Source organism: Cavia porcellus, unplaced genomic scaffold (genome assembly GCF_034190915.1).
Source record: "Cavia porcellus strain 051 isolate PalLab524CR breed Dunkin Hartley unplaced genomic scaffold, mCavPor4.1 scaffold_2, whole genome shotgun sequence".
In the NCBI taxonomy this organism is placed as follows: Eukaryota; Metazoa; Chordata; class Mammalia; order Rodentia; family Caviidae; genus Cavia; species Cavia porcellus.
This window is the reverse complement of record NW_026947485.1, coordinates 137,813,341-137,836,269: the sequence shown is the minus strand read 5'-3', so window position 1 is coordinate 137,836,269 and position 22,929 is coordinate 137,813,341. Positions and strand designations below refer to the sequence as shown.

The following is a 22,929-nucleotide window of genomic DNA, read 5'->3' as shown; positions in this document are numbered from 1 at the left end:
AGTGACTCTGGAAATTATAATGTAAATCTTCCAAAACCTAATATTAATTGATACATTTTCCTCTTCTCAAATGATGCACTTTATTGATAGCCTAACTCATATAATGTTGTGTATTTTAACTCATATCTCTTTATTCTCCTTTGTTATTGTTTTGTACTGTCAATATTTTGTTTATGTTAATGAATATATTTACCATATTTTACATTTCCCATGATCTTCCACTTAGGACTGTTGTCATTGAACTTGAAGAATCTATGGAACACACCATAGACTAGAATTTCTTTTAGTCCACCTAAAAATGCCTGTATCTCATTCTTACAGGATACTTTCACCAGACGCAGAATTCTGGGTTAGCATTTTCCCATCTCAGCACCTTCTAGCTTGGTGATTACATTATTTCAGCCCATTTCCCTTGTTATTGAACCCTCCGTTCTTTGTATTTCTTCCTTCTTTTAAAATAACATTTCTGGGAGTGATGGTGCACACCTGTAATCCCAGTACTTGGGAGGGTGAGACAGGAGAATTGTTGTGAGCTTGAGACCAGCCTGGGCTACTAAGTGAGATCAAGACCAGCCTGAACTGCATAGTGAGACCCTGTCTCAAAAAGACAATAAAATAAAATAAAATAAAATAGAATAGAATAAAATAACTTTATTGTTTTCCTTGGTCTTCTTATCAAGTTTTTGTCTTTGTTAGGTGTTATTTCACCATGGTATTATTAGACATTTTATTGTTTGCCTTCATGATGTATATTGGTGTCCTATCAGTCCTAGAAATTTCTTAGCCATACCTTTGCTTCATATTCCCTTTCTTGGATTTTTGGAATTCCAGGTTAATATATTGAGATCTTTTTGTCTGTCCCTTACCCTCTTTTCTGTTTTTTGTTCTGTTGTTGTTTTCTTTCTTTTTTGTCCTAGGGGCTTTAATTTCCTCGCATATGTCTAATATGTTGTTTACTCATCTAGTGAGCACTTAATTTAGGTTATTTTATTTTTATTTTACAGTACTAGAATTTCAAGTTTTTCAAATCTGTGTCATTTTCTGTAGTTTTTAATTCCAAACAAATATTTTAAGCTTGATTTTTTTTATACTTTTGAATATAAGCATAGTTATTTTTCAGACAGTATCTGTTAATTCTAGTGTTTCAAGTCTCTTGATCTGATTCATGTGTCTATTATAGAAATAATTTGATATATAAGATGAAGTTAATCTTTAAAGAATTTTTTGCAGTTGCCAAGTAGGGCTCTATAGCTGTCATAATCAAATTTCACATCTTTAGGTTTCCTGGGCCATTTAGACGACCTAAATCTAGCCTCAGTCCATGGTTTCTACTGCAGTCTGAGTATGGGTATGGGTAGCAACCCCAAAGTCTGTGCTTTAAAGTTTGGGCCCCGAGGCAGTGGTGTTAGGAGGCAGTAAACCTTTAGAAGATGGGACCTAGTAAAAGGTTCTTAGCAGGATAGTGTTCTCTCAAAGGGGATGATGGATCCCTGAATCTTATTCTGGCTTATGAGCTGAGCAATTATGTCCTCTCACCATGATGGGCTGCCTTGCCAGAGGCTCAGAGTAACCAGAGCATTAGAATTATGGACCAAAACTTTCAAATCATAAGTCATAACAGCTTGTTTCTCTTTGTAAATTAATTATCTCAAATATTTAGTGTTAGTGACACTGCTCTACTTATTAATCCTAATGTGCAGCAAAAGCCAAAGATGTTTTCGCTAAAGTCCTCACCCTCTGTGGATCCTGAACTCTTAACTTTGGTCCCCTAGTTCCATATTGTAAGCAGCAAACATCAAAGCTTAAATGTTTCTTTGTTGACAAATGTACCAGATGCAAAAGCTGAGATCATCCTTCTGGTTTTTTGACTTCTGATTATTCATTTTTCATCATGTTGGTAGTTATTTCATGCTTTTAGAAAGATTATTTTAGTATCTTGTCTAGTATTTAAATTTTCAGAAGTACGGTTGGTCTGAATTGCCTGATCAGCTCTATCTACAAATGGAAATTCTAAGGGAAAAGGGCAGAGGCTATTTTATTTGACTGGAGAAGTAAATTATTTGTAATATGTAAATAATAAATTGGGGAAGGAATTGTCCTTTGTGTAAGCAAATAGATCATGTGAACAATTTAGAAGTAGGATTCTCTGGGGATGGATAGAGAATGCACTGAGCTAAGAAGGGATTATAGTCAAATTTGTCCTTTAGTATTTTTGTTGGACAATACAGTCTGTTTTTATGAGAATTCTTTATACACTGTGTGAATGTCATGGTTTTTATTTTGTGTTTGTTTACATTTGGGGGCTAAAATGACTTTAATCTTATACACATCTGTTAAAATATCGTATGTATAATTTGCATTTGAATTATGAGTTAATTCCAAGTTAAATATGGTGGTCCAACTAAAGTATAATAGTCTTTTACATTAGTGTACATTCTTCTGATGGGGCAAGGTGAAAATTTAGTGTAGTATTCCAATATAGTTTCATAGCTTTTTGACTTGAGAATAGTAATAGCTTTTGACATACAAGGCCATTCATGTCTTTGCAGTTTGACTGATGTATCAACAAAGCAGAAAATTAGCTCCCTTGTTAGGAAACCTGGAATTCCAGAATTTGTTACCGGATTCTTTTTTCTGTTAAGGACATACAAAGTTAAAGATTCTTATTTATTACAATTCCTTTGCTTCCCTGCTATGTTAGATTTACTGACTTCACAGAATTTAAAGGATGAAATGAGGAGGACAGAGAATTTTAGAATCAGAAGATACCTTAAGTATATTTTGTTTTATAGGCCCTCTCCTTTCTATTTACTCCATTCTGAATGTGTAAAATCTGAACCCTGTAAAGATGAGTGACTTTAATTGCCCAGAGTTATACTTTTGGACTAAAATTGAGATCTTCCTCTTTCTTAAAGTTCATTTTTTTTAAAAAAGCTTATTAAAAATTTATTTTAAAATAACTATATTTCCACTTCATGGTGACAAAAGCAAAACAATTAAAAGGATATTAAAATATGAACTAGTATTAAATATCACCACAAAATTTACAAGACCTATATACACAAACATTAGAAAACATTATAGAGAAATTGAAGATTTCAAGCAACATTTTAAGGTAAAGCACTTAAATACAACAATTTTCCAAAAACTGTTCTAATAATCTAATTCTAATGAAAATTCTAATTTTTTAAAATTGGCAGCCTTTTCTAAAAGTGATATGAAAAACCAAAAGACTCAAAATCATTAAAACTATTGAAAAGAAGGAAACATTTTGAAAAGCTAACATGACATGATTTCTAGAATTAATGCACATTTATAACATTTTATTTACTCTTTCAGCTTCTCATACTAGGAAGACAACATGATACTTATGCATATGAGTCTGATATATTTAATTTATGAGTATGGACTTGAGTTGCCATTTACCTATAAAAGTCTCAAATTTATCTGTTTTATGGCTGAGTAATACTCCATTGTAAAAGACAGAGAGAGAGACCACATCTTTTTTTATCCATTCCTTGTTGATGGGCATTTGGGTTTTTCTAAGATTTTGCTGTTACAAATTAAAATCCAGATCTTTCTCTCTCATAGTTTCTTAAAGTTCTTTTCAGGTATATTATACTACCAAGCAATCTAAGATGATGACTTGTCAGTAACTAATAAGGTCAGAGAAATTATTAGTGCATCTTGATTATTTACATGTTCATTTAAAATCCAAGCTGGGCATGGTAGTTCACACCTGTATTCCCAGCACTTGAGAGGCTGAGGCAGGAGGATCTTTACAGGTTCGAGACCAGCCTAGGCTATAAAGTGAGCTCAAGCCCAGCATGAACTGCATAGAGAGACCCTGTCTCAAAAAGACCAAAAAAAAAAAAAAAAAAAATCCAATTAACTTTAGACGTCTGGAATTAAATTTGTAAGTGTAGTATTTACTTAAAATTTGCCATTTGTGATTAAATTCATTCATGAATCAGTCTTTTCTTGTTCTCATCATTTGTTAATGTCTACTGTTCCTGAACTATTTTAGCTAAATGTACCTGCTCCAAAATGCTTTAGACCAAAAGTATTTTGGATTTTGAATTTTTAAATATATGTGTATGTTTGGGATGGAACCCCACTCTGGTATTTTCTTTTTATTTTAAAGAGAATAAAACAAAACAGAACAAAGCAGACCAGAAGAAAACAATGTAAGTGACACAAGATTTCAAAGAAAGACATCAAGATATCAACAGTGGCTGCCATAATGTCTCTTGTTTTCTTCTAAATAGTTGTCTGTGTCTTCACACAAGGAATTCATACAAAACAAAATAGTATAAAACTGATCAAAACAAACTACTGAAGGCATTACAGGCCTTCAAAATCAGACAAAAGGAAAATCAACAATGGCTACCGTAATGTCTCTTGTTCTCTTCAAAATAGCTGTCCATACCTTCATGTATATTGAAATTAAATAATACAAAACAGACTAAAGTCACACTGAACAAAGAATAATAGCATTACTAGATTTCACAGCATAAGGACAGGAAATCAGCAATGGATACCATGTTTCTTTTTTTTCAAATTAGCTGTTCATTTCATCACTCACAATAAAATCATAAACTGTTGAGAAGTTCTAGGCATATATTAGCCTCTACATGTAATCTATCCTTTCTGCATTAGAGGGAAAAAAGAAAAACAAGAAAAAAAGACAAATAACAATAGCAAAGAGCCCAAAACAGTGACGATATAGGCCTTCAAAACAAGGTGGTAGGAACATAACTAAGATTGTTATTTTACATAGTGAACTTCAAAAAAGTTCCTCAGATCACCAGACACAAACATGCAAAATTGTTCCAACCCTATGAATGTTAACTGTTTTCCAAGAACTAATAGAATTTGTAGCACAATCATCTTAGCTACCTTAAGTGTTTTTATACAAATTCAGATATTTTTTCTTTTCCCTTCCTTTTTCTCTCTTTAAGCAGATTCTTACCCTTTTACAGTATTTATTGAGAATTTCGTATCTTATGTACTCTTACATTTTTACAATAGGGAGACAATATGGTATTTACACATGTGAGTTTGATTTATTTCACTTATGAGTATGGTCTCAAGTTTCATCCATTTACTTATAAAATTCGCAATATGATCATTCTTTATAGCTTAGTAGTACTCAATTGTATAAAACTACCATATCTTTTTGGTCCATTTCTCAGTTGATGGACATTTAGGATGTGGCTGTTACAAATGTGCTGCTATAAACATGGGTGCACATATATCACTGTGATATGTTGTTTTCAATTCTTCTGGGAATATGCCAAGAGGTGGAATAACTGTGTCTAGTAGAAGTTCCCCCAGCGTTTTGAGGAGTCTCCAGACTGACCTCCCAGAGGTTGGACCAGTCTACACTCCCAGAGTTCCTTTTTTCTCCACAGCCTCTCCAGCATTTGTTGTTGGTAGTGTTCTTGATCCTGGCCATTCTTTCTGGAGTGAGGTGGAATCTCAGTGTTGTTTTAATTTGCATTTCTCTAATGACCAATGATGCTGAACATTTTTCCATGTATTTATGTGCCATTTGTATTTCTTCATCTGAGAACTGTGCATTCATTTCAGATTTTTGGATTGGGTCTTTGAATTTTGGGGGTCTGATATTTTTGAATTCTTTATATGTTCTAGACAGAAGTCCTTTGTCTGAGGGACAGTTGACTAAGATTTTTTCAAAATTCATGGGTTTCTTTTTTACTCTGTTGAAAATTTCTTTTGCCATGTAAAAACTTTTTAATAAGATGAGATCCCAGTTATTGATTCTGGGAAGTATTTCCCATGTGGTTTGTTCTTTGTACCTACCCCTACATCTTCAAAATTTCTACCTACTTAGTTTTCTAGAAGATTTAGTGTTTCTGTTTTAATATTTAGGTCTTTGATCCATGTACTTTAGTACATGGAGATAGGCATGGGTCTAGTTTTAGTTTTCGGCATATGGAGAGCCAGTTTTTCCAGCACCATTTTTTAAAGAGACTATTTTTCTTCCAGTGAATGTATTTGGCCCCTTTATCAAAGATAAGGTGGCTGAGCGTGTTTGTAGTTGTAGTTGTATCTTCTAATTTATTCCATTGATCTTCAGGTCTGTTTTTATTCCGTTACCATGCTGATTTTATTGCAGTAGCTTTGTAGCATAACTTCAAGTCAGGGATTGTGATGCCTCCTGCCTTGTCTTTGTTGCTTAGAATTGCCTGTGCTATTCTAGGCCTTTTCTGGTTCCAGATGAATTTTAGGAGTGATTTCTCTAGGTCTATGAGGTATATTATTGGTGTTTTGATGGGGATTGCATTAAATCTGTATAACAATTTTGGGAGAATAGCCATTTTCACAATATTTGTTCCTCCTATCCATGAACAGGGAATGTCTTTCATTTTTCTGAGATCCTCTTCAATTTCTTTTTTCAGGGTATATGATTTTCCTGGAATAGATCTTTTACTTCTTTTGTTAGATTGATTCCTAAGGATAATAAATCTGTGATCGATCAATCATCAATCAGTCAATCTTGCCTTCATTCACAAAGTCATGAATTCTGACTGTAATCTCCATTAATTTAAGATGCAAGAATATACTGTAAGAATAGTATGGAAGACTAAGATTACCACATTGAAGAATGAAACTGGAGAAAAATTATGCATTCATTATGTTTGAAGGTAATCTTTGGAGGCGCAAGAATTTGAAAGGTTTAATTCTGCAGAGTGGGGCCATGCTATTGGAAGCAGGGAGATCAGTGAATCAAGTGTCTAGTGTCTCAGACATACAAATGAAATATCAGATAGCCTGAATATTCAGAGGATTAGAATGGAGATATAAATCTGAGATTGGTGTCATATGATTGGTACTTAAAGTCCTAGAATAAGCTTAGAAAACAATGAAGAGAGGGCAGCTAGAACAAGCTGTGAGGCATTCCATTTTTAGTAGACTAATGAAGAAGCAGAGTTGTTAAATGAAGCTAGAAGAAGGAGGATATCTCATGGAAGAAGTGTATTTAAGGAACAAGAGAATAATCAGCATTATCAAATATATTAAGATGAGAATAGTGGAATTTGGCCTCACTGGTATCTTTGACAATTGAACTTCAAGAAACTGTTTAGGATTAGAGTGGGGCTAACAGTGAATTAGAGAGGAGAAACTCAAGACAGTAAATGGAAGTCACTAGCTCAGAAAATTTGGTGTGAAATTAAAGCAGAGAAATGGAATCAATATCTGATGAGTAGGTTAAAGAAAAAGAATTCATAAGAATAAGTGATACTAGAGCATGTGTGTTCATGAGAATTATCCAGTAGAAAAAGAGAGAGACAGGCTAATGATACTTGATTTAAAAAGTAATATAGTATGTAGTTGAAATCCACAACACAAGTGGAGTTATATAGTGGCCTCTGATAGGAAAAATGGAACTTTAGAAGAAAGAAGTTTAGGGGGCTGGGGATTTAGCTCAGCGGCATAAGCACCTGCCTTGCAGGCAGGCGGTTCGATCCCGGTACCAATTAAAAAAAAAAAAAAGTGTAAGAAGAAAGAAGTTTTTAGGTCCAGTAAGAGAAATAGGAGGGAATTTCTTTCCAATGTCTTTTATGTTCACAGTAAAATAAGACTTTAATGAAGAGGGACATAGTAAAATAGGCCTGTTAAAAGTTTGAGGAGACAATAAAAGCAAAAAGAACTTAGAATATAGGAAGGCAAACTTTCTAGGAAATAGAATAGTCCTGCTAGGCAGCATTGAATATTTCTTTGTGCCTATAGTTGTAAATTTAAAGTGCAACAGCCAGCCTGTTACCTGAACACCCCTCTTCCCTTATATAATAAGTTGTGTTATAGGCTGGCAAAAGTGGAATAGTTCAGTGCAACTAGGGTTAATGTTTTATCAGGTAAATGTAATAAACAGAGTAAGTAAGAGTTTTGGGAGTTTGAAAAGGAGGGGTTAGGGTTAACTATTGTTTGAATTAAGTAGAGCTTCTGTGGAAAAGATGAAGAAAAGCCTTTATTATATGGGGTACAGGATGGTTTGGGATCAGGATGCTTATTGATAGTTGGTGTGAGGAAAGGTATTTGAATGTAAATTAGAATTTAGTCCAGTTTTAAATCTTTTGCTTCTATGTGATATTTCAAATAATTCTGTGCAATCTTGGAGTACTTGGCAGAGAATATTTTAAAAGACCTATAAAATAAATAATAAAGTTTCAATTTTAAAAACATTTGTCTGGTCTAGGAGTGTAACTCAATGGTAGACCTCATGAGTAGCATTGTAGAGGCCCTGGGTTCAATCCTTATTAACAAAATAATTGGTATAATAATGATCTATATTGAAAGAAGAAATTAATATTTATTAAGTGACTCATTCTCCAGTGTTCCAAATGAATCTATATATTAAGTATTATTACGGGTAGTCCAAGTAACCCAGAATTTTCTGACTTCACTGACAAAGAACAGTAATAATGGGTACAATTTTTTTCATTTTAAGTTTGGATTATTTAGCTTATAATTGTAGACACTTTATCCTCTCTCTATCCAAAAATGAAATAATTTTATGTTTTCTATGTTGGCTTTTGTCTTTAAAATTCAACATGAAGAAGAAAGGAAGATATTTAAACAAAGAAAATAGTATGTTGTTAGGCAGTGTTAACTGCAGTTGTATTGTTATAAAGGGTGTTGGAAAAGTATTTACTTTCTCAAAGTAAAAGCTTGAAGATATTAGTATTAAAAATAAATCTTCTGACTAAGAATTTGGTTAAAGCACTATTATAAGGCCTTATTGTTTTATGTATACCAAGTTTTGGTTTTAACATCAATTAAAATTAGGTCCTCCATTATCAGTTCTGATGTATTTCAAGGACCAACTTGTGTGTTTTAAACTAACAAATGATTCATCAAATAATCTAGGTGTTTTATGATATTGTAAATGTTAAAGTAATGGTAATTTTTAATCCTCTTTTTCCCTGGAAAAAAGTTGTTTTTGTTTTTTCTTTTTGCATAGTACTGGAGATTAAACACAGAGCCTTCACACAGAGCTACATTTCCACACTTTTTCTTTCTTTTTTTCACTGCTTTTTTAAAAAATGCTTTACAGAAAAACTGAACAGTTAGGTCCCATAAACCTACCCTTCCCTTCCTTTTCCTTCACACGGTTTCTCCTATTTGTTGACTTTAAATGTATTAATACATGTTTATGATACATAATATAATGAGGAACTAGCACATATACGTGTTATATCTTTGAAACAGTTTTGCTAAAATGTCTAGGCTGGGCTTGAACTTTCTTTTTTTTGTTACTGTTGTTTTGGGGATTTTTTGGTTCAATATTTTAATTTTTTAAATTGGTGCATTTTAGATATACACAATGATAAGACTCATCATAGGGAATTTGTACCTGTACATGATACATTGTGCTTCTTTTTTTCTCATTCGCTTCCCTTTGCTTCAACGCTTCTCCCCTTCCTTAGTTACAAAAACTTAGTTTGCATTTTTTTCCTTCTATTTTTCTCTTGTCCCTTTCTTCCTTTTTCCTCTTCCCATATGAATGTTTTCTTCCCATTTCACAATATCATCTATTTTGGTCCTTTATTTTCATTTTTGGTTTCTCACACCAGAGAAACAATTCAGCATTTAAACACATGTGTCTGATTTATTTCACATAAGAATATAGTCTCAAGGTGCATCCTGTAGCTAGAAATGTCTTGAGCTTATCCTTCTTTATGGCACAGTAACACTCCATTGCATATTTTAAAAACCCATATCTTTATCCTTTCATCAGTTGATGGGCATTTGAGCTGTTTCCAAGATTTGGCTATTACAAATTGTGCCACTATAAACATGGGTGTGCATATATCACTGTGGTATGATGCTTTTAAATTCCTTCTGAAACATACTAAGAAGGGGAATAGCTGGGTCAAGTGGAACCTCTAGTTTTAGGTGTTTGAGGAATCTCCACACTGATTTCTACAGAGGTTGTATCAGTCTACACTCCCACCAGCATTGGAGAAGGGTTCCTTTTTCCCCACATCCCTGCCAGCATTTGTTATTGGTTAACTTGTTAACAGTCATTCTTTCTGGTGTGAGATTGGGCTTCAACTTGTAATCCACTTGCCTCAGCCTCCAGAGTGCTAGGAAGGGCACTAGCTTGGAGAAAAGCTTTCTTTAAGAACACTGCTTCTGGGCTGGGGATTTAGCTCAGCAGCATAAGCGCCTACCTGGCAAGTGCAAGGTTGTGAGTTCAATCCCCAGTACCAAAAAAAAAAAAAAAAAAAAAAAAAAAAAAGAACACTGCTTCTGTCTGCTTCTCTTAAATTCAGAATGTACCGTAAACATTTGATGTTGCTTTGGTGACTGTCAGAAGTTACCAGTTCCTTTATGAACACAGTTTATAGATTTGTATTGTAGAATTGTAGCTTTGGGAGCAATTCTGTAACTGTTTCAGATTTAAAATACTGAGCTAAAGCCTGGGTGTGGAACCATACACTTATAATGCTAGTTCTCAAGGATGAGGCTTTGAGTTCAAGGCCAATCTGGGCTACATAGTGAGTTCAAGACCGACCTGAACTAATAATGAGACCCTATCTCAGAAAGAAAGAGAGGGCCAAGAGTTTAGCTTAGCAGTGTAAGTGCCTGCTTGGCAAGCTCGAGGTCGTGAGTTCAGTCCCCAGTACCAAAAAAAAAAAAAAAAAAAAAAAAAAAAGAAGAAGGAAAAGGAGGGAGGAAAAGCCATAGGCAAACATAAAACTTTGCTTTTAAACCTTTAATTTAAAACATTAATTAGGAAAAAAAATTCACCTAAAGAAAGTATAAAATACTTCATCTCCTGAAACAAGAGCTATATCAGATTAGGATATATTGGGGCTGGGGATTTAGCTCAGCAGCATAAGCACCTGACTTGCAAGCAAGGTGGTCGTGAGTTCGATCCCTGGTATCAATAAAAAGTTAAAAAAAAAAGATTAAGATACATTAAAATTTTAGGGGGAACCAGGTATGGTAGCACACACCTGTAAAATCCCCACACTTGGAAGGCTGAAGCAGGAGGATCACAAGTTTGAGGCCATCCTGTGCCATGTAAATGAGTTTAAGGCCAGCCTGAACTGCACAATGAAATCCTGTCTCAAAAAAAAATTAGGTGGGGAAATGTCTTTGTTTATATACATGTATTTGAATATTTCATTACTTGAGTAAAGTCATTTCCAAAAGCGGTTTTGGTTTTTGTTTTCCTAACCATATAGAATTAATAAACAAGTGTACTGTCAAAATTTCCAAATGACACCAAATCAAATCAAATACTTTATAGAGTATATCATTTAGGATTTTTTATGCAAGCATGTTTTCCAGTTGAAAACACTTTTGGCCATTACATATACTATAAATTAGAAATAATACGAATATACCTTCTGATTATCCTTTAAGTAAGAACTAGTTCTTTCTTAAACAGTCCTGTTAGTTTTTGTAGAACTTGCTCTAACCATGTATAGCTCCTTACTTAAAACACTTGCGTTCTCTCATTACCTAAATTTTTTAACCTAACAGACCAGATCAGAATCACTGAAAAATTTCTAAACATCCCTCAAAGCTAGTTCAGTTGCTATTGTCTCTGTGATGAACTCTTTCCTTGATTACTTAGATAGGAATGATCTGACCTCGTTAGATTTTAACAACACATTGTCTTATATTAAAACTTGTTGTACCCATCTTAGTCCCCATCTGTTTATAAATTGAGGTTCTATTCATCCTATTTACATTAATACATTGAACAGAGTGTTGAGCACTGTTACAGACTCAAGAGAACAACTGTGCAAGAGAATCCAGGTTCTTATCATCAGGAAATTTATATTTTAGTTTGGGAAACAATTAGAGAAAGACAAATATAGAGATGCATGTAAAACTTTGTGGATTTCAAATGGTTTGTCAACAAAATACCATGATGATAGAAAGTTTGATGATGATCCAGGTGGAGAGCTGGAAGCACTGTGTCTTTGCAATGTGATATTTATACCAAAACCTGAAAGATATAAAGGAATAGTCATATGATTATTTCAGAATAGAAATTGAGAGGATGAAAGAAAGGTAGTAATAGTCATATGATTATTTCAGAATAGAAATTGAGAGGATGAAGGAAAGGTAGTTTTCAGGCATAAGAAATAAGAAGCCAAAAAGGTAAGACAGTAGAAGCAAAGAAACACACTCCCACTTATTCAGTATATACTTCTGATCTCTACTTAATACGCTACCTTTTGCCGCCTTACAAAATAAACATTAATCTCTCTCTCCTTCAAATGTTGTATCTTTGTGTCCAACCTAAAGTTACCTAACTTTTGAAAAAAAAATACAAATTATGTGTGTTAGCAGTGGGAATTTTATAGAATTCAGAAAAATAGTTTATATCATTATACACCAGGGATAAACAGTTCATATTTTTATCTCTTTTCGTATATATGTGTGTGTGTGTGTGTATTTTTTTTAAACAAATAAGGAGAGCGAGGCAAGTTAGCAGTATGCACCTTTAATTTCAGAGTGTTGGCTGAGGCAGGAGGATTGCCAAGAGTTAAGGCCTGTGTGAACCATAGAGCAAGATCCTTTCTCAAAAACAAGCAAACAAACAAATAATAAAACAAGGAGGCTCTGGGCTTAGCATATACTTGGCATGCATGAGCTCCTTTGGTCAGTCCTCAGCACTCCAAAAAAAAAAGGTTAGTTGGTATCATAGATAAAATGTACAGTATAATACATATATCACATGAATTATATGTAATTGCCATATAGCTGCCTTCTACAACAATTTTAATCATGTGGTAAATGTACCCAAAATGTCATTACAATGTTAATAATCATTGAGGGTTTTTTAAAAAAATTGTTTAATATAGGTAATGTTGAGAACCTTTGAATCTTAAATTTACATCTGCAGCACCACATAAAATATTTTAGAATAAAATTTTGTCAATTGAATCACTGACTGATTTCTATAATACATAAAATCATGCACTAAAAAGATTAAGACATTTTGACTGCAAACTGGTTTACTAAATAATGATGTAGCCTTGACTCAAAGTGAGTCAAGAGCAGCACATCGATTTAATTGTTTCTTAGGGTACTAAAAAGTTATTTGAGGGCACTTTTTTCTTTATTTTGAAAGATTCCTTTTCTTTCTGGAAGTTTTAGGCCATGTCAGAAATTTGTCATAGATGATGACTATCTAAGTCCTGGGCAGTGAGTCATGCAGTTTCAATAACAGAATCTTAAAAGCCTTAAAACTGTTATTTTCATAAAAGAGATAGTGTTAAATAAAATGGCTTCACATGTTTCTTTCAAATATGAAGAGAAATTTTTCCGAGTATATTTAAACTTTTAATATACAGTTGTGAATAGAGTTGTTTATGGTTGGTGTGAAAGTCGCTGATTTGTTCATTCAACAAATATGTAAGACGTTTTAGATATATATCAGGCATTAGCACACAAAGACTAAATAAAAACCCAGAACTTTAGAAGAAAAACAAAAATCATCCCATATCCCACTGTTAGTGAATAACTTCTGTGAATATTTTGTGTTCATTCTTTTTCTAATATATTATAAAGTATGATTGCCTTTAATATGCTATTTAGTAGCTTTCTCTCATACTGTTTTTTAAATGAAAAATTATGGCAAATGTACTTTATTTAAAACCTGAAATCAGGGCTAGTGGTTTAGCTCAGTGGCACAAGCGCCTGCTTGGCAAGCACAAGGTAATGAGTTTCAACACTCAGTACTAAAAAAAAAAATTTTTTTAAGCCTGAAATTTAGTGTCCTTTTAAATTTTAGATAATGGAACCCCCCTACTTAAGCCAGAAAGTAAGTCAAACAATAAAATTTAAAGCTTCGTGTAGTTAATTTAAATGAAATGTAAATTCGTATTGGAATACTCCATTTATACTCAACTTATAGTACCTAAAGCACTTACTGTTACGAACATAAATACATGTATTAACTCCTTTATTGTGTACTTCTGTTTCCGTTTTATAGAGGAGGACTTTGAAGCACTGAGAGGTTAACTAACTAAAGTTACACACATAGCAGGTGCAGTAAGAGTTTAATACGGGTCAGTGTAACGCCTAGGTTCTGGTCTTGTCCACTATCCTGAGCTACCACTGCAGCTTTTTCTGGTAACTGTATTTTAAATTCAAACGTAAATGAAGTGATTTACCTACTAAGTGCGTTGTTTGTAATGAATACCTATTCGTTGTAGTACACTTAATAGAATTCTGGTTTTCTTTGCGGCAAGCCTGTGTATCACGGCGAATTTGATGTAATTTATTATTTCCCTTCCCACCTCCAGCGTCTCAGGCTAATTTTACTGCCCTGTGGACCTCCCCCACCTCACCGTGTTCGCCTGTCAGCCATCCTTAGCTTCCTGGATTGTCAGGAGGAGGGCCCGTGAGCGCACACCTCTGAGGCTGTGCGCTAGGCTAGAGCCCAGAGCCTCTTGGCGCCGGGCAGGTCCGTGCCCTGCTGCAAAGTGTTGGTTGGGAGCTGAGTGTGAAGCAGCAGTGTAATCCGCTGGATGCGGACCAGGGCGCTCCCGTTTCCCATCGGAAGGCAGCTGATTGGTTGGGTGGTGGCACACGTGACCGACATGTGGCTGTATTGGCGCAGCCCGTTGGGGTGTCACTGGAGACGGAATGGAGGTGCTGCCGGGCTCGGAAATGGGGTAGGTGCTGAAGCTGCGGTGGCCAGGCTTGCTGCTGCGAGGGGGAGGGAGGAAGCAATTTTCCCTTGGATTGTCTTGAGCCGGTGGCCTTTGCTTGGCATGGGATCCACTGCCACAAGCCAAGGGAGAGGCAGGGGCGTCGTCCCCCTCTTCTTCCCCACCCCCTACTGCAGCACAGGAGATGGATTTCCTGTGCCTCTGATCAGGGATTTTGACAGAAGAGTGGCGGGGAAGGGGGTTAGTAAGAGGAGTCTGGTGAGAAAGCTTGTTTTTGAATCTTAGAAAGGGATGTTTTGTTTTTATAATGCCTGTTGACAGAGTAGAGTGGAATAACAGTATCTAAGGAAACGGGGAGCAGACAACAAAGAATGGAGCATATTCATGGCGAAGAGCAAAAGCTCTAGTCGAACCCGTTGAAAGGCTTCTTTTCCTCCCTGGCCACAAGGACACTTGCGGTGGTAGCCAGAAGAGAAGGGATACAAAGCTGCTGCAGCTACAGCAGTTATCTAATGTGGAATCTGGTAGAAAGGACTACTGGTGACAAGAAAATTAGAAGGCAGGTACTGCAGAGTTGAGTGATGTTCTTGGTTGACTGGTGAAATACTGGTCACTAGTAAGGTGCTTGCTTTTGTACAACATCTAAATGAACTCCCTGTAAAAGGGTTGCAAAAAGATACCAGTGTCTTTGTTAGTTACAAAATGCAGTGATACTGGCTTTTTGCAGATGATTGCAGCAGCGCCTTTTCTCCCTCTCTTAGACTGAAAAGACAACTGCAGAGGAATAAGAAACCTTGCAGCAAATGCTAGAGGGAGAAGTCATTTACAAGAAGCCATAGTTTATAATTGCAGGCTGATTAGGAGAGTTACTCTGTTTTTTAAAGTAGGAAAAATATCAGGCTATGAATGTTTGACTGTTTTGAATCAAAGCAGAAGCTTTGATTCACCATCACAAAAGAGATACTCAAATTCTTTGATTTAACATAAATCCTATATAGGAAATTTTAATAAATTATGTATGAAACAGTGGACGTTTTCCTTTGTCGGTGTAGCTTTATGTCCTTAATTAGGTCATTCAAGAGCAAGTCACTTTTTAATATAAATTACTTTATGAAAAATTAAGGTAATATATATGTATAATATATAAGATCTATATTAAATATTTCTCTTTAATTGCTTTTAGATATCATTAATGTCTGTAGGAAAATATTTTAAATGAAAGCACCGTAACTATTAAATGTATTTCCTTTTAATGCATAAGGTACCCTCTTATTAGAAGATATTTCTCATTGCACTTTTTTCCTGTCCTTACATAAAACATTTTTAAATGCCTTACAATTTTAAATGCCTTATCTTTGTGCTTACTTATGGTAGCCTGCCTGCCACACCTCCTCACTCCAGATCAGAATGGCAGTGGCTTTGTAAGGCCCTCCAGGATCTGTGACAGTGCCTCTTAAATGATGTGTATGTAATAAAAAGTCTTGTGAGACCTTAATTTTGTTTCAGTAATTTTGTCAACATAAGAAACTGGTATTGAATAAATATTACATACATTTTTGTTGATTAAAATAATTTTAATATTTAAAATACATTTGCTTTAAAATTCATTTTGGGTATTACGATTTGTAATATTTAGGGTCTCCTTTTTAAAATCGGATGGAAGCTGTAGCTAGAATGTAAAATGTCACATTGAAATTCCAAATGAAATTTAATAGCTAATATTTATTTAAACCCCAACTAGTGTAGTCGTTGAGAGTTAGGTCATAATTATTTTCACACACATTTTCTCATTTTACCATTTAATCGGTTCAGTGTAGCATTGTTTTCATACTGTCTCATTTTAAATGTTACTTTTAATCAGGTATGTCATGACTTTATCCAAGGTCATATATTGTATAAGGATGTAAAGAACTTGTCTTCTTTTTAATTTTAGTCTTATAAAACCATTGTATAATGCCTCTTGGCATATAACATTACAAGGTAATGTATAACAAAAATAATATGTCACTGACAAATTATTCAAGTGAAAAAGAAATTCATGATTATGGGTTAAGCGCTCCAAGAATGATTTATAACATAATTGATAGTTCAAATAGGCAGCATATTCATAAGCATACTTTTAAAAAAGCATTAATCATCTGAATATTTCCATGTTAGGTTGTAATATTTCTCTGCATTAAATAAGAAATAACTAAATTATGTTTATTTCATTCTCCTTACAGTATAAAATATATGACTGTGCAGTCATATATAATGATATGTTGCAAAAAAGGGGGAGAGAGGACCAGGAATGTAGCTTACTAGGAAAGTCCTGGTTTCAATCTCCAATACCACCTCCAAAAAGAAGGGAGGGCATTATGATTTAGAAAAAACAAATAATACCTGAGGAAATATATTTACTACATACTTTAGAGTGCCAGAATTATTACCTGCCAGACCTATAAAAGGTGCTGAAGAATCAAGTAAGACATGGAAATTAACTGCTAAGAAATTCATGTGAAATTTGATTACAAGTTAAGTTGCTGTATCTACTCCTAAAGTCTTTAAAGATTTATACAATCTGAAATATCTCCTGTGGTAATTTAGAAGAAGGTGGTAGATTACTCTGAAACACTGTGCCTTTTCATAGTATGTACATGGAATCAGATAGTTTTGAAAAATAAATTACTTTTGACATGGTAAGCATCTTGAATGTACCTGGTTAGATTAAACAATTTCTTGACTTTTTAGTTCTAGTAGTAATATAGGTGTTGTTACAAGGGAAGATACCCATTCTTGTTTAGATACAGGTGACATTTCATGTTATACTAGGTACGGTTTCAAAAGTTGTTTTAGCTATGTATGGTGGCACACATACCTGTAATCCCAGCACTCTGGAGGCTGAAGCAAGAAGGTGGCAAGTTCAAGCCCAGCCTGGGAAATTTAGCACTTAGTGAGATCCTATCTCAAAATGTTTAAAGAAGTGTAAGGATGCTGCTCACTGCAAAGGCACTGGATTCAATTCCCCCTTGAGGTGAAATTTTGTTATTGTGAATCAACCTTACAACCAAGGAAAGTATAACTGGTTTTTTTTTTCCATACCCTTCTCCCAATCCTCTGTAGAAAACAGTCATTTTTTCACTCTCTTGTCTCCCTTCTCCCTATCCCTCTTCTTCTTTCCCTCCTCCCCCATTCCTCCTTTCTGTCTGTACTGGTTTTTAAACCCAGAACTGTGCCAGTACCAGGCAAACACTTTAGCACTACATCAAGCTATACTCTCAGCCCCTAAATGTGTTCTTAAATAGGCATGAATTCCTATGAATTATTTACATTATTTTGTATGTTCTTTTTCTTTTCTACCATTATTGAGATTTTAAGTTGTAATATAAAATGACATAAAATTTTATCATATATCCATTTTAAGCATGCAGTTATATAGCATTAAGTACATCTACATTGCTGTGCAGTGTGTCATCCATTCCTAGGATATTTCATCTCCCCAAATTGAAACTCTGACAACATTAACCCTCCAATTTCCTCTTTCCTTAGACCCCTGGCACCTACTACTCAGTATCCCTAGAATTTTGACTATTGTAGGAACTTCCCAGAAGAATCATACAGTAATTTTTTCCTGACTATCTTACTTCACTTAGCATAAAATGCCAGGGATATAGCTCAGTGGCACAGTGCCTGCCTGGCAAGTGCAAGGTCCTGAGTTCAATTCTTGGTACAAAAAAAAAAAAAAGGTTCATTCCTGTCATTAGCATCTGAATTTCCTTCCTTTTAAAGACTAATATTCTGTTACATGTATGTACCACATTTTTTATTAATTACTTTGTTATTGGATACTTGGATTGTTTCTACCTTTTATCTATGATGAATAATGTTGCTATGAACATAGGTGTAAAAATAACAGTTTGAGTACTTTCCCTTCTTTCATGTTTATACCCAAATCTATGTTTTTAATTTATACCTTTTAAATATTTTAACCAATATTATTTTTAAAATCCATTTTTATTTTATGTCTCAAGTTTCATGCTAAAACTGCTCTATCATGTTCCGTAATATTTATCACTGTTCTAGTGAAGGCCTGGGTTTTTTCCCAGTGTTCTTTTTCCACTGACACTGGTACATCTTTGTATGTAACTCCTATGGGCAGAGTAGTTACATGTCTCTGTATAATAAAATACATCAAAACCTAGTGCTTTAGACGGTATGATAACTTAAACAAAGAGCATTTATTATTTCAGTGTTTCTGTAAGGCAGGAATTCAGGATTGTCCTACTTGGGTAGCCTGACTCAGTATCTTTGATGAAGTTGCAGTCAAGGTGTCACTCAGGACTGCTGTCACGAGAAATGCTTGGCTGCACCAGAAGATCTACAGTACTTCTCGGAGAGCTGGCTCACACAGTTGATTTCTCACAGGTTCTTGGCAAATGGCATCAATTTCTTCTCACATGAGCCTCTCTCCATGGAGCTGCTTGAGAGTCTTCATGGCATGACGGCTTCTTCCCCCACTGTACACAGCAAGAAAGAAAAGCAGGGAAGCCATTTGTGACCTGGTCTCAAAAGCTGCACACTATTATTTCTACCATATCATCTTTTTTAGAAATCACTAAGTCTAGCTCACATAAGTGATGAATTGGTCTCCTCCTCTTAAAGAGTCAAAGAATTTGTGGATATATTTTAACATAATTGGATAAACCAGTGAGAAGATTACACCAAAATTTAGCCCTAGGAGAGGAATCTGTTTGGGGACACTGTTTGTACTGTGTTGTAGCAAATTATATTTTAATATTACTACTTTAGGAAGTCAAATTCAGATTTCCATTTACCAGATCTGTATAAAATATAATATATAACAATCATTAAGGTAGTAAGTATTCATTGAATAGTACTGAAATACATTTTCTACTAGCTATTTTTGGATTACTAATTTTATCATCACTTAATTAATGTCTGTGTATTAGCTACTTTTGACATAGTCTAATAGAAATTGAAAACTGTTCAAGCAACATGCCTTGCTCAATTTCCCTTCGTTACATTTACACTTGTAATACTACTACTCTGAGAGTGCCTAAGTCAGATTCCAGCTAGTCACCTATCCACAGTGTTGTTCCAGTTCATATTTATACTCCTTCCTCCCTGTTTCCCCGTTCCTTTCATACTGTATTTTAGCTAAGTAAGATAGTCATCCATTCCTTGAATATATGTGTTTTTCCAGTCTCTTGAGTTTTGATCGTGCTGTTCCTGTTCCTGAAATACTATTTTCTCACATTTTCTTATTTGCTGGTTACAATCATGCCATTTCTCAGGTCTTTTTTAAAATTCCATTTACATTCTAAACACTTCAGTTTTTCAACAAGGTGTGACTCCTGTAGTACTCTTGTATCAATGCTTTTCAACCCATATTTGCTCTTGAATTAATTTTGTGTCTTAACCTGAGTCCCCAGTCAGAATCCTGCAAGGAAGCTTTGTGTGAAAAGAGTTCTGGAAGGATAAGCATTCAGAAAGAGTGAAACAGGGAAAGCAGCACAGCTGGGATATGTTTTCTTACCTTGATCGTCACTTTGGACAACTGTGACTTCATCTGCCATAACTTTATAAGAACCCCATGGAGTATGCCTCAGAATTGTCCACCCAAGGAAAAGTACAACTTAGTAGATTCTGTTAAATTCCCTTTTGTTCAGTGATTGCCCCATCAGTTGTTCAGTCTTCTGAGGCTGTGTGAGTGTTGGGAACTCACACTACAGCGATGGCAAACCTTTTAGAGTGTTCAGTGATGACAAACAGCCCACTACAGCACACATGCCGTAGGTTCGCCACTGCTGCACCAGAATATCAGAGATACTCTGGGGCATATAGCAAAGAACCCACAACAGCTGATTCATCCATAGTTTACATCTGCAGTGGGCTAACTGATACAGCAATGAATAGAGTTAAAGTGAGCCAGGAGAACATGAGGTGCGCACAAAATTCTGGTGTATTTGTGTAGAACATTAGAAATGTATTCTCTTACAATTCTGGAGACTTAAAAGTCTCAATGTACTGGCAAGGTTAGTTCCTCCTTGAGACCCTGAGGAAAAATATGTTCTTGCATCTTTCCTAGATTTTAAGGATTGTTGGCATTCATTGGCTTGCAGCTGCCTCACTCCAGTCTCTGTGTCTGTTGTCACATGGCATTCCTACTGTGTCTATTTATTCACGTCACTTCTGTGTGGACCAGTCACTGAAGTTAAAGACCACTCTAATCCAGTAGGACCTTATCTGGATGACTTCTGCAGAGATCCTATGCCCAAATAAGGTCACATTCCCAAGTTTCTATGCCTCAATGTATCTTTTTTATGATATGAGTCATCCTGTAACACCCCCCTTACAACACTGACCTAACTTGTGGATAAAAAGTTCTCTAATATTTAGCTGAATTAGTAGACATGGAGAGGGATCCATTATCTTACTTTTTCAGTAGAAAAGTCACCTAATATTTTTTCTGAATGCATGCTCTCTTTTTCTCTTACTTACCCTCTGTGATTGTTAATATATTGTTTCTGTTTATTCTTGCATGTCTGTGTCTTTTATGTGACTGTCACTGAAAGCATTTTGGAAATTACAAAAGTTGTGTATTAGATATAGACCTAGTCATAAAGATGGTTATGTCCTATCTGGGAAGGTAAAACACTTGAAAAGTAAAATGGAGTAATTAGAGAGGCCATGTAGTGTAGTACTTACTGTTCAGTCAGCAGGAAGATTGACTAGCTGGAGATACCAGGAAGGTTATATGCTAAGCAACTGAACTGGATCTAAAAGCATAAGGATATGTTAAAAACAAAGCTGAAGAAAAAGAATGTGGCATTCACGAGGGAAAGAAATAATATTAAAAAATATAAAAATATGAAATACTCTCCAGAGGATAGTGAAAAGAGAGTTGAGTTATATTGGAACCTAACAAAATAACTTTGGAAGGTGAACGACTAGTATCAGACATAACATTGTGAAAGCCAGACTATAGGTAGTATTACAGTCTGTAAAAACATTTGAGCATTTGACACCAATGTAGGTTTGGATCCTGTCTTAGCTTCTTGATGTTTGTTCTTAAAAATGTTATTTTCCATATTGCAGTCCCATTTTCTTTAACACATTCCTACTGGTTTGAACCATTAACTGTACATGCAGTACTACTGGTGGTAGAAGTATATTGGTGGTGCAGTCATGCATGGGACAGTCATATGAAGCACTGGTGGTTCAAGTCAGTGAATTACATATGAATTACATAGGAATTACACCCCTGTATGGATATGTTAGCTCTGAAATAAATAATACCTATTTCACAAGTAGTTTTAAAGATTAAACAAATACGTAAAACATTTATAAGACGTGTACATATGCAATAAATGGTAGACATTCTGAATTTCTCAAATGCATAAAAATAAGGGTGTTATATGGAGGATTTAAGTAATATACTAAGTAATAACAGATAGATATAGAACTGAGAATTTGTTTTTTAATTTTACTTTAAAACTTTTTGCTCATTTATTAGTTTGTCTTTTAAGATAATGTCTCACTATGTTGTTCAGGCCAGTCTTGAACTCACCATATAATCCATGCTGGCTTCAGATTTATAGATCCTCCTGCCTCAGCCTCCCAAAAGTGCTGGGATTACAGACATGCACCTCTTCACTACAAGGCAAACCTTTAAAAACTCAAAAAAATCTAAATATAGTACTTGCAGTTTTATAAACAAGTCTCCATTTAACTTAATAAACATTATATCACAATGACAATAAAAAGATGACTCAAAAAGCCTTTTTATCCTTAACAGGTAAGAAGAGTCTTTTAAGATAAAAGAGGTTATCAAAATTAAAATTGTGAGTTATCTAGAAATAAAGAAAACATTAGATACCAAAGTCTGTGTAACATTGTTAATTAAGGCTGAACTGGGAAATCGATAATATTTATATTAAGGAACTAATAAATGAATATGTTAGTAAAGTAAATAGTTAAATTAGTATTCATTTTAAATAATAAAAACAAAACTAATGGAAAGTAAGAGGATATATTTAGTGAAGGTAAACACAGAAATTGGTAAAGTGGAAAAAGTGGCAAACCAACAGAAGTTGAAATTCTAGAAGATTTAAAGGAACAAAAGATGATATGAATGAGAAAGAACATACCTTCAGATAAAGAACTTTAAAATGACTACTAGTTTCTCTTCATTGGAAAAAAGGTTTTGTGCTGTTGTGCTGTGATCTGTTTGTTTCTTCTCTACCGTCTCCTCGTC

The 22,929-nt window shown here is 34.7% G+C and overlaps 1 protein-coding gene and 1 long non-coding RNA gene across 12 annotated transcripts in view; one reads left to right on the top strand and one right to left on the bottom strand.

Annotated features, from left to right (window-relative positions):
* Apc (APC regulator of WNT signaling pathway) overlaps positions 1-22,929 on the top strand; it is a 116,034-nt gene that overhangs the window by 7,641 nt on the left and 85,464 nt on the right. Inside the window, exon 1 of one of the 11 annotated variants that reach the window (XM_063245451.1) lies at positions 14,564-14,675. The exons of 9 other annotated variants lie outside the window; for them this stretch is intronic. The gene's annotated coding sequence lies outside the window, so the exon portion shown is untranslated. Of the gene's footprint in view, positions 1-14,563; positions 14,676-22,929 lie in introns of those variants that run through there. One more of the 11 variants, XM_063245448.1, reaches the window with a different exon arrangement.
* Positions 11,798-14,521, bottom strand: LOC111754425 (uncharacterized). The gene is made up of 2 exons (XR_002789097.2): positions 14,349-14,521; positions 11,798-11,995 (listed from the first exon to the last, which is right to left on the bottom strand). It is a non-coding gene; the product is annotated as an uncharacterized LOC111754425 (long non-coding RNA).